Source organism: Mandrillus leucophaeus, unplaced genomic scaffold (genome assembly GCF_000951045.1).
Source record: "Mandrillus leucophaeus isolate KB7577 unplaced genomic scaffold, Mleu.le_1.0 Scaffold1329, whole genome shotgun sequence".
Lineage (NCBI taxonomy): Eukaryota > Metazoa > Chordata > Mammalia > Primates > Cercopithecidae > Mandrillus > Mandrillus leucophaeus.
Window position 1 is genome coordinate 30,137 of NW_012101287.1, and position 13,074 is coordinate 43,210.

At 35.1% G+C, this 13,074-nt stretch overlaps 1 pseudogene; it reads right to left on the reverse strand.

Annotated features, from left to right (window-relative positions):
* Positions 1-3,968: 3,968 nt before the first annotated feature.
* On the reverse strand, positions 3,969-12,643 carry LOC105534286 (annotated as a pseudogene).
* Positions 12,644-13,074: the final 431 nt, after the last annotated feature.

The window sequence follows — 13,074 nt, forward strand, 5'->3', positions numbered from 1 at the left end:
TCACTTAATTGTGATAAAATATACCTAACATAAAATTTACTTTCTTAACCACTTTAAGTGTACAGTTCAGTGGCATTATGTACATTCACATTGTCGTGCAACCATCATCACCACGTCTCCAGTACTCTCTTTACCTTGCAAAACTGAAACTATGACCCATTCAGTAACTCTCCTTTCCACCCATCCCACCAGCCCTTAACAGCCACCATTCCACTGTCTGTCTTTATCAATATGACTACTCTAGATTCTTCATGGAAGTGAAATTACGTAGTATTTGTCCCTTTCTGACTGGCTTATTTTGCGTAGCATAATGTCCTCAAGGTTCATCCACATTTTAGTACATGTCAGATTTTCTTCCTTTTTTAAGGCTAAATAACATTGTATTGCATGCGTACACCACATTTTGTGTATCCATTCCTCCATCCATCAGTGACACTTGGGTTGTTTCCACCTTTTGGCTTTGTGAATAATGCTGCTATGTACATGGGTGTACAAGTATCTCTTCAAGACCCTGCTTTCAATTCTTTGGAGTATATACCCAGAAGTAGAATTGCTAGATCATGTGGTTATTCTTTTTTAAATTTTTCTGAGGAATCACTATACTATTTTTCCATAGTGACTGCACCATTTTACCTTTCCACCAACAGTGCTCATTTTATCGGCATCCTCATCAACACTTATTCTCTGGTTTTTTTTTGATAGCAGCCATCCTAATGAGTATAAAGTGGTATTTCCACACAGTTTTGATTTGCATTAACCTAATGATTAGTGACATTGAACATCTTTTTATATTCTTATTGGTCATTTGTGTATCTTCTTTGGAGAAATATCTATCTATTCAGGATCCTGGCTCATTTTAAAATTGAGTTGGTTCTTGTTGTTGTTGAGTTGTAGTTCTTTACGTATCCTAGATACTAACCCCTTATCAGACATATGATTCTCAAATATTTTTCTCCCATTCCATGGATTGTCTTTTCACTCTGTTAAATGTGTCCTTCGATACACAAAGTTTTAAATTTTGATGTAGTCCAAATTTATCATTTTTTCTTTTTTTTCATGTGTTTTGGTATCATATCCAAGAAAGCATTGCCACCTCCAATATCATGAAGTGTCTCTGTTTCTGCTAAGAGTTTTATAGGTTTAGCTTTTACATTAGGTCTTTGACCCATTTTGAATTAATTTTATATAAGATATAAGGTGTCCTAGTCCACTTAGTGTTGCTATAACAGAATACCTTATAGTGTAAGGCAAGGTAATTTACACAGAAAAGAGGATTATTTAACTCATAATTCTGGTATACTAGTAAGTTCAAGATTGGGCAGCTGCATCTGGTGAGGGCCTCAGGCTGAAAAGAAGTGGGGCAAAGAGATCACATAGCAAGAGAGTTAGCAAGAGAGAGAAACCAAGGAAGCCAGACTGTGTTTAACGACCTGATCTCTCAGGAACCAATTCATTCCCATGAGCAGGAGGACTCACTCACTCCCTCAGGAAGGCATTAAGCCATTCATCAGGGATTAGTCTCCATGACCCAAACACCTCCCACTAGGCCTCACTTCCCAACACTGCTACGTTGGGGATTAAATTTCAATATGAATTCTGGTGGGGACAAATCACATCCAAACCATAACATAGGGTAAGTTTCCAACTTCATTCTTTTGCATGTGGATATCCAGTTTTTGCAATATCTTTTGTTGAAAAGACTGTTCTTTGCCATTTAATGGTTTTGACACCCTTGTTGAAAATCATTTGACCGTATATCCAAGAGTTTATTTCTGGGATCTCTATTCTGTTCCATTGGTCTATTTATCTGTGTTTATGCCAATACCACAGTTTTAATTCATTTAGCTTTGTAACAAGTTTTGAAATCAGGAAGTGTGAGACGTCCAACTTTCTTCTTTTTTCAAGATTATTTTGGCTCTTGGTGGTCCCTTAAGAGTCTATATAAATTTTTTTCCATTTATTTATTTATTTATGTTTTTGAGACAGGGTCTCGCTCTGTCACCCAGGCTGGAGTGCAGTGGCATAATCATGGCTCACTGCAACCTTGAACTCCTGGACTCGAGAGATCTATATGAATTTTAAGGTGAATTTTTCTAACTCAGCGTAAGACAAGAAATTTTGGGGATTTTGATAAAGACTATGTTAGATCTGTAGATGGTTTTGGATAGTATTGGCATTTTAGCACGATTAAGTCTTTCAATCACCAATATATCTTTAAGGCTGAGAACAATGGCCATTTTTTTTTCTAATTTAAAACACTAGAAAGACACCATAAACATTTTATGCTATTGTTGAGGGAGTGAGAATTTGAATGTTGCTGTTTATTAAAAAATTGAAACACAACCAGTATAATTGACTAGTCTGGTGAAAATCAATCTGAAGGCCCTCGATACCGTCATAATACTGAATATTCAACATCCAAGGATGTAATGTGTCTTTCCATTTATTCAAGACTTGTCTCTCTAAGAAAAGTTTTATTGATTACTTCATGAACCTTCTATGGATTTGCTAAGTTTGATCATGATATAAATAGGTATGCACATACATATGTGTGTGCATATATATTACTATTGTAAATTTTTCCCACCACATTTCCTAACTGGACTTTGTTTTTGTTGGCATGAGGAAAAATTCATAAGTTTCTACTGATTTTAATTCATTTGGGTTTTATAGAGTAAAAGAAAATCACATCCGACAATAATGAATATTTTATTATCCTATCCTCTAATTACACCCTGTTGTTTGTGGACTAAAGTTTACAGAAATACATCAGCAAATAATAGTGGTATTAGCAGGCATCATGTACTATTTCTGACTTTTACTGGAATGCCTGTAATGTTTTATCATTAAACATGATAGAACCTAATGAATCTATTATCATATTTTTAAATATCTATTTTTAGTTTATTATGGGTTTTATTTTTTTATTAAGGATTGGATGTTGAATTTTATCAAATACATTTTCTATATTATATCAATCAGAAATCATCTAGGAAAACAGAAGTTACTTCATGTAATTAAGATATTAAGTTTATTATAATATTTATGAGCTTATTCAACTGTTGGAAGACCTAAAAAAACAAAGGTCAGGGAGTTCAAAACTCAAGAGCTCAGCCTGAAACACTATGGCAGGTAGTTGTCAAGAACTCTCATGACAGCGACTGTGAATCTCATGTTTGCTCACGTTAGTTTCCAAAATCCTCCAGGGAAGTGGCTTCTCCTCTTGTGTCCTATAAATCTCTCTTTTTTTAAAATTATGTACTTATTTTTTTTTTAATTGTATTTTTATTTTTACATTTTCAGAGACAGAGTCTCACTTTGTTGCCCAGGCTGGAGTGCAATGATGTGATCATAGCTCACTGTAACCTAAAACTCCTGGGCTCAAGTGATCCTCCTGCCTCAACCTCCTGAGTTGCTATGACCGCAGGCACACACCACCAGGCAGGGAACTTTTTTTTTTTTAAAGACAAGTTCTTCCTATGTTGCCCAGGGCAGTCTCGAACTCCTAGTCTCTAGTGATCCTCCTGCCTAGACCTCCCGAGTAGCTGTAGCGTAGCACTCACATTACAGGTGCACACCACAGTGCCTGGCTATTTATTTATTCATTTATAGAGACAAGGTCTTGCTATGTTGCTCAGGGTAGTCTCAAACTCCTGGACTCAAGGGATCCTTTCACCTTGGCCTCTCAAGTGTTGGGATTACAGACGTGAGCTACTATGCCCGTCTACCCTATAAATTTGTTGAGTGCTCCTTTTTTGAAAAAAAAATTTTTAATTATTTTATTAAGCATTATATTCAATGTAAAGGCTTTAACCATCATAATCACCATGATAGAATATGTGTGTGTACGTATAAAAAATACCCATTGAACATGTCATAAGAGGTATAATTATGTTTTGAAATCTATGCAACATGAGATGTAATTACAAATAAATAAAAAACTAATCAGAAGCATGAAAACCCCTGTTTTAATATGAATCTATTGCTGATTCTGGAATAACTCTCTCACGTGCATGTCCTTAATCACACTGGACTTCTCCAGTTTTGACTGCAGTAATGTGTGTTCCACAACATCAGTTCCAACTGTCCATCTGAACAGTTTCTTGCTTCAGTTTTGTTAAGCTCTATTTAATCTTAACCAAAGAATCACCACCAGTCATGCTGCTGCACTTTTCTTCCATTTCTAGTTTTACACGTTCTGTCTTCTGTAACCTCAGACAGAAGTCTGTTCCTTTCAATTACTCCACCATTTCCCTGCCGGCTCCTTACGTCACTCAGCTAGGTTTGAGCTGCAGGATATTCTTGAACCATGTGCTCAAGCTGATGGTTGATGTACTTTTCATAGCGACAGATCTTTTCCAAAGTCTTACTAATTTCTTTTAAAAAATTATTTATGTATTTATTTTACAGGCAAGGTCTTGTTCTGTTGCCCAGGCAGTAGTGCAGTGGTGCAATCATACCTCACTGCAGTCTCAAACTCCTGGACTCAAACAGTCCACCTACCTTAGCCTCCCGAGTAGCTAGGATTGCAGGCATGAGTCACTCCAGTTAACTATTAACTTCGTTATGGAGTTTGTCAAAAAATCCTTTGCCCTCTTTTAGAGAAGATTCAATTCCACTTTTGTGCTGGTGCATTTGGTCAACATGGATTCTCTGACCCGCTGCACTTTTCTGCAGTATTTGGATGCAGAAAGAAGCACTTGCTTCTTGTTGCAAATTCTAACAAGGAGTGGTGGCCCTCGGCTTCCGCTCTGCAATGACAGGAGACCATAAAAAAAGGACAAAAGTCATGCCCAGCTAGATTGTTGTTTGCGTATGATGGCAACAGAAAGACATTCTCTTATATGTATGGCTCAGAAATTACACCACCCAAATATTCATTTTTTTTCTTAAGCTCATGTTCATTGAATATTTTAACATCTAGGAGTTATCAGTATAGATACACCTTATGTAAAATGTGATTATTCCTAAAGAAAATTGGGCTATAGATACAATTGTTAGAGGGTTAAGGGAACCAAGGAAGAGGAATATGGGTGTACATATTATGGGTAAAAACCCAAATATCCTTAATGAAAAATTTCTCAAAGAGGTGTCCCAGCCCAATGAGAGATGCATCCAAATAAACAATAAAAGAAAGGAGAAATGATAGTAAAAAAGGAATTGGGATGAGTACCAAAGGCAGTTCAACAGTGAGTTCAATTTAAATAATAGAATCGCTGATGCAAACTTAATGCAACTATCAACAAATTTTGAGATGTATATTTTCAAATATTGAAGATAAATATTAATAGAATTTAAAACAATATAGCAACATAAGGATTTAAACATTTACAATAGTTATATGAAATTGAATATGAGGGAATTTGGTTTTGTATTTTGTATTATTTATTTATTTATTTATTTTATATTATTTTAATTTTTTCAGGCACAGTCTCACTCTGTTGCCCAGGCTGGAGTACAGTGGTGTGATCTCGGCTCACTGCAACCTCTGCCTCATGGGTTCAAGCAATTCTCCTGCCTCAGTCTCCCAAGTAACTGGGATTATAGGTACGTACCACCACACCCGGCTAATTTTCATACTGTCAGCAGAGACGAGGTTTCACCATGTTGGCCAGGCTGGTCTTGAACTCCTGACCTCAAGTGATCTGCCTGCCTTGGCCTCCCAAAGTGGTGTGATTACAGGCATGAGCCACTGTGCCTGGCCATCTTTCATATTTTTTAAGCACTGTTGGTAAGCAGATAAATCTATATAATCATTTTGTAAGATAATTTGATAACACATTCCAGATTTTTTCTAAGTGCATAACTTATGACCAAGTATTTCTACAATTAAAAATTTTTAAAGAAATAAGCAGATAACATACAAAGATTCATGTGTAAGAATGCTCTTTACATTCTTGCTTATGATGGCAAAAATATAGATCAATCATCTTTGTTCTCATCCCTTCATCTCTCTACCCTGTTTCTCTGAAAACTAATTTTATTTTCTGCAATGCTGCTTCTTTTCTTATGAAGACTTTTTAAAAAGCCCATTGCATTTTTAGTTTATTAAATCTTCCCTTTTCTCATTCAACCACTTTAAAATTTTGTCCTTTTTTCAAAAAGATTATTGTCCATTGTCTCAGTTTATAGATTTGCCTCTGATCTTTCCTCTGTTACTTCTTTCCTTTTTTTTTTTTTTTTTTTTGAGATGGAGTTTCTCTCTTGATGCCCAGGCTGGAGTGCAATGGCATGATCTCGGCTCACTACAACCTCTGCCTCCTGGATTCAAGCAATTCTCCTGCCTCAGCCTCCCGAGTAGCTGGGATTACAGGTGCCCACCACCATGCCTGGCTAATTTGTTGTATTTTTAGTAGAGATGGGTTTTCATCATGTTGGCCAGGCTGGTCTCAAACTTCTGACCTCAGGTGAACCACTTGGCCTCCCAAAGTGCAGGGATTACAGGCATGAGCCACTGCGCCTGGTCTCCTCTGTTATTTCATAAGAGCAGGTTCTCTTGACTTTTTCCACAACATGGCTCCATTTGCCCTAAAACTATTAGGAATCTCTTGAGTGTTGTGACAGGTCAATGGCACCCTTCTATAGTTTCTAGTACTGATGCTGGGGTTAAACTATTCTTGAATTTCAATAGGAAGATGTTAATTGAGGATTTAGACAGCTATGCTCATGCTGCCATCCTAATCAGGAAATGCTCTTTGAATTGTGCTATATATAGTATTGATAACAGCGTGATGACTACAGCAGCAGTGTGAATAACAGACAAGAGGGATGTCCAGATCTTAGACAGAGGACCTATTTATGAAGATATAAAAAATATTCTAGGAAAAAAAAGAAAATGAGGGTCCAAACTAAACCACTTCAACAAAATGGAGAACACAGGGTAATTTGAAAATTATTTAATTGGTACTAATTACAAACATGGTGGTTTATTTATGTAGGGATTGAGAGAGAAAAATGACAGAAAGAATTTTTCACAAATATCTACCTTGGATGACTGGGCTAAAGATAGATTGCTAATTGAGACAGGAAATAGATGACGAAAATCAGAATTCTGACATTTGGACAATAATTTCAGTTGGAACTTACAGAGTTTGAGTTATTTAAAAGAAAAGTAGGTGGAAATGCCAAGTGAACAATTCAAAATATAAAACTGGATCTCAAGTTTGGAGATGGATATGCAGATTTGGGCATTCTTGATGGACTGCAGTTAAAACCAGAAAGAAGGGAGGAGAATAGGCTGAAGGTAGAACCCAGATCGCGAATATTTAAGAAGTGGTTAGAAGAAAATCTAGCGATGGGGGCTGAGAAGGAACAATTTAATAATTAGAATTAGGCTGCGAGAGTGCGGCGTCACAAAAGCCAAATTAGGAGAAAGTTTCAAAAGGAAAGAATAGCCAAAGCATCAAAGGGACCAGAACCATCACAGGAGGGGGTTGAAGAGTGGCCATGGGAGATGGTGATTCTGTCATTAGCAATCTCACAGAGAGCTGGATCACCGGACTGTTGGATGGAATCAGTTGGAATGCTGTAGTGGCTTTAGGAGTTAGCAAAAGCTGAAGAAGTTTGGCTGAAAAAGGAAAGGAAAACATGTCGTTCAATTACCTATGAAATATTTCCTTGCCTTTTTTTTCAACTTTATGTAAATCTTTATTAAAGTAAAAATTCAGAAAAGTCCCAAATGTGCAAGTCAGCGAACGCTCACAAAGCAAATACACTCATGTACACTCCTGTGACCCACACACAGTCAAGAAACACACTGCCAGACTCTCAAAAGCCACCTTTGTGATCCCTTCTTTCACTGCCCAGCGCCCATCTCTACCAAGAGTAACCATTGTCTTGACTTTTAACACGATAAGTCAACTTGTTGTCTGCACTTCTCAGTCTTTTGAAACAAAAGTTAGCTAATGTAATTTAATATTTTTTCAACAACTTAAGATCATTGTTATGAATATTAATTACAAGATGAGGCAGCAGTAGCCTTATCAGCCTTGTATTCCTAGATCCTGGCAGAGGACCTGAAACATAATGGATGCTACCAAATTAGTTGAGTGAAAGAATGGATCTTTATAATCCATTCCCATGCTAATTCCACTTTTTATTTATCTTGCTACTTCCCAGTTTTTTTAAAAAATTATTTTTATTTTATTTATTTATTTATTTATTTATTTATTTATTTATTTATTTTGAGACAGAGTCTCGCACTGTCTCCCAGGCTGGAGTGCAGTGGCGCGATCTCCGCTCACTGCAAGCTCCGCCTCCCGGGTTTACGCCATTCTCCTGCCTCAGCCCCCCGAGTAGCCGGGACTACAGGCGCCCACCACCACGCCTGGCTAATTTTTGTATTTTTAGTAGAGACGGGGTTTCACCATGTTAACCAGAATGGTCTCCATCTCCTGACCTTGTGATCTACCAGCCTCGGCCTCCCAAAGTGCTGGGATTACAGGCGTGAGCCACCGCCCCTGGCCGCTACATCCCACTTTTTAAAAGAAGACCTTCTCAAGGCCATTGCAAGTGCTTTGGATTTAAAAAACTAGCTAAAGAATTTACTTTCTCCTAGAGTATGCACATACTGACAAGAAAAATGCTACACCAAAACAAGAATTAGAACTGTTCATTTATATCTGAGAAATACTTTTTAGCTTGACCCTTCCTTCATTATTTTTATCACATCCCCCTCTTTATTTCTAGTGCTGTTCAGGACTGCCTCCTAACAATCTTCCTGAATTGTCAATTCTGCAGTTAATTAGCCAAATCCCCGACTCATTTTTCTCCTCTAAGCTCTTGTATAGCTTTAATACATGCAGTTGTTGTTATTAATAGCAAGATCCTTAAGAACTAGAACTTATTTTATTCCTTAAACCATGGAGATAGACCCTAAAATCATATAGCTCTGTATGCAACTCCAAAATATTTTTATATTTTTGTTATAAAATAAATTCATTTGTAGTGAAAACCAGCTGAGTGGAAATGTGATTAAAAATCAACTGTCATTGATTTCATATGACTCTGTTAATTGTCTACTATTCCTTCCACATATTCTCCATTCTATTTAATTTGCTCTGATACCATTAAAATATTATCCTCAAGGAAACTTACAGGGATTCAAACATTTAAGATTAAAACCATAAGTGAAAACTGCTTCTTTGCCCATACTCTCCATGAATGTTCCTAACAAAAGCAAAGATTAAATCAAATCCTTTCTTGCATTTGGATAGCGCATTTAACTCACTCTGCCTGAACAATACGTCCATTATGACAAAGTACCACAATTACTTCTATGAAGAGGTATAGAGATGAAGGGGTTTTTTTTCTGTTCAGAAAAAGAAACTAAATATTTTTTTGTAAAACCTAGGTTGTGTAGTTATATCAAAAGCTAATTTGTAAACCTAAGAGACTCTGTTATCAAAAACAAAGTAAAATATTCTTGTTATAAAGTGTGATTTGTGTTATAATGAGCTATAAAGAACAAAAAATTCAGATATGAAACATTCCACAGCTCTAGGAAGAATAGACTTTTTGAATCATAAATACTTTATATGGGAGAATACCAACTGATAGTTCTAGGTATTCTAAACTAGAGTATATGTTGTTTAACCCCATCTAATTTATATAGAAAACAGATATAACTAATGATTGAAGCAAAGTAAAGCACAACATTCAAGAAATATAAAAGGGAACGAGCAGAAAAGGCAATTTGGTTGTACCAGAAGGCCTGGCCTCAGGATAGCTATTGACTTAAGAAAAAAAAAAAAAGTAGCTTTGACCTTTGTAGTCAAGCCAAAAGATACATGAGTTTTTTAGTTACATGGGTTTTTAAAATATAATAAAAATAATCATACTAGTTAGGAAAACTTCTTCCTAGTATTAAACTCTAAAACAGGTTAGTTATATGGATCTTCACGTTGAGCATACAGGACAAAATAATATTTTAAAAAATAAATATCTTATAAAAGTTTCAAAAATATTAAGGGCATTATGGAAGTTTATATCACAGTATATCAATGTAACTTGTGGTACTTTCAAGGCAAATATAAACTTTACTTTATTAATTGGGTTTTCATTGTTTCAAGCCAGTTTGAAACTACCGACATTCAGTATCTTTAAACAGCTTTACATTCGCAAAACTTTTTTTTAAGAAGCAAAAATTCAAAGGTAAGGGGAGCTAAGAAGGAAAGAACAAGGAATTGATGTTAATATTTACTGAACAGCTTCTCAGGCTGAGCAATGCTACATTAGTCACACAACAATTCATTTGTGTTGACTGCAACGTCTTTGTTGCAGTCTATATTTTTGGCTACCTTTTTCTGCATTTATGAAGTATGAAGAGGCTGAGTAAAAAATTATTCTAAATGTGTAAGAATCTCTACAGCAAAAATAAGACCTGTGTTTCTTAGTTTCCTAGTTTTTCCACAGAACAGCCTTTTGGTCTCTTCAAACGTGTGGTTTTATTATATACAATAATTTCAAATGTTTTTATCAACACAACAAGCATTTGACATTTACAACTTGGGCAAAATACTAGACATTTGTTTCTGAACAAATGGAGACCTATATCTAATTATTCAACATTTTCCTCTTTTATTCAAATTATTCCCCTTTTGAAAAATGGTTTTATACATAAATTTAAAAATTATTTTTGTGAAAAAAATTTTATTAATGAAAGAAGGTATAGAAGGTTGAATGTTTTCTTCCTTACATAATGTTTTTTATTTCCTTATGGTCTTGTTGTTCCATCATACATTTTCTACATGTTTTACTTTCATCACAAGTTACAACAACAGAATTCAAAAATACAAGATTCTTAAGCCGAAAACATTGCAGAAGAATGAGAAATGGTACTTATTAACTGCCTACAGTGCTGCAAACTTCTGGCAATTAATTTCAATTAAGTTATTTACAAGGTGTGCCACTGCTAACTTTGTGCCCAGATGTTTCAGTTGGCAACATGTGATGGCCACCAATGTAGTCAATTTCAGTAACAATCACTCATTGATGGAATTTTCACACTGAATTCACAGCACCTTCATAACATTAGTACATGATGTCATCACCCTTTGCCTCATCATAACCGTAAAAATGCCAATACGAGTTGCAACAAATTACTGCGAGCAATTGCTTAGTTCTAGAGATGTTGTAGTGAACACCTGGGCTGGCTCAGAATCTAGCAGCTTTCAAAGTTTCGTTACCAGATGTTTGTGGAACAACTTATGCATGTATGGAAAACATACTTTTTTTTTCATTTGCATGAACGATTACCAGACCTTTGGAAGTAGTGGAAACATATGTTTTATGAAAAAAGAAAGTTAATAAGAGTTTATTAGGGAAATATTTTTATTTTAATCAGCATGGTTGGTCTTAAACATTGTTAATTGAACTGCAGAATCATGCTTGTATGCAATTATTTGTTTATGTAGTAAAACACATCCTCACAAATTAAGCAGTATTGTGATCATAACTTTCTTGGGTGAAGAAAAGAAGTTATGAAAGTTTTAATAATACTAAATTTTTTAAACCAGCTTTTAAAATATCTGATTTTGTTTAATAATTTTGTATATTTTCAGAATAATATTTATTATAATTATGTCTTTCTTTTCTTAACTATACTACATCCTCTTTAAAAAGACAAGGGCTATTTAAAATTGTCTTTATATGTTTCTTTTTACTATTAATTTAACATAATATTGACTTTTACTACATTTTAGGAAAATTGCATTTCGTGATTCAGACAATAAGTGTTTTTAGGAAAACACTTCTCCATGTCATTTCAAAATATATTCTCTACCCATAATAAAAACATGAATTGGAAGAAAATCATTACTAATTTTTGATCTATTTCTCACGGTATTCTTATTTTCAATTTAAGGAAAATGATTTAATTTAAGCATGATTCTTGGTTTTTTAATTAACTGAAATGCTAGTCCTATGAAAATGAACAGGCCTTCCCTTTTTTAAACTATTGTTCCCATTGAAATTCATTTTATTTTATATAAGGAGGTGAAATGGACCACATTTTCCTCCTTCTGGGCAACTGAAAAAAGTTGTTAAAACTATTAACAGCTGTAAAGTAATGGTTAGATTTTGAGTGATTTCATTTAGTTCAAAAGAACTCTAAATTTATCCAGGTGTTAAAGTTTTGTTAAGTCTGAGGTAAAATAAAAAGATATTCTAGTAGAGATGCATTTTAAAATTTGATGAATACATTATGTTCATAAAGTCCAAAGCATAAGATATTTCTGTTACTTACTAAATGAACAGGTAAGTGACTATTAAAACAAAACCAAAAAAACCCACAAAAACTCCTGTCTTAAGAAGCAACACCTTTAATGAGAATTGAAAATTACACATACCATTAAAACAGACCTGTTCACTATCAAGGTATAAGCTGAAGTGTCCAAAGCAAACACACGTTAATAGGATGGATAGTAAATTTGGAGTGAAAAATCTCTTTGCAGCTTTAGCACTTACAAACTGGATACACATCTCTCTTTGCATGGTTAGGAAGCTCACAGCGACCCTGGGGTCCTGCCCTGATGATTTGGTTCACCTTTCCTTCTTCAGACTTCCAGGAGTCCTTCCATATCTCCAGGGAGCCATTATGAGCTGCTGAGTGGCACTGCACACTGAGGAGTCCATATTTTCTCATTTCTTGTTTGTTATAAGACTTGGGCCCAAGAGGGTGTGAAAGAATGCCAGTGAATGTAGTCTCCCGTGTTTTATTAAGAAAATGTAAATGTCTCACTGTTGCATTTTTTACCCGAAATGATCCTGAAAGTTTAATATTGACCCAAAGGCAAAGTAACAGAGTACTTCTTAGTGCTTATGTTAAAAAGGAGCTGCAATTTGTTTTCAGTCCTTGGGACATCTTTACACTCCCATTAAATAAAATAAATAATCACAAAGGAAATTAAACCACAAAGGAAATATGTTAAAGCCATGTTAAGCGCCTGACCTAAATATATAAAACAAAGGAAATACATGGTTGTGGTTAGAATTTGGTCTTTAAGGCTATTGCACTTACAGCACATAGTAACACGGTAACAATATGTTAGGGAGACTCTTAAGCTCTATTTATTC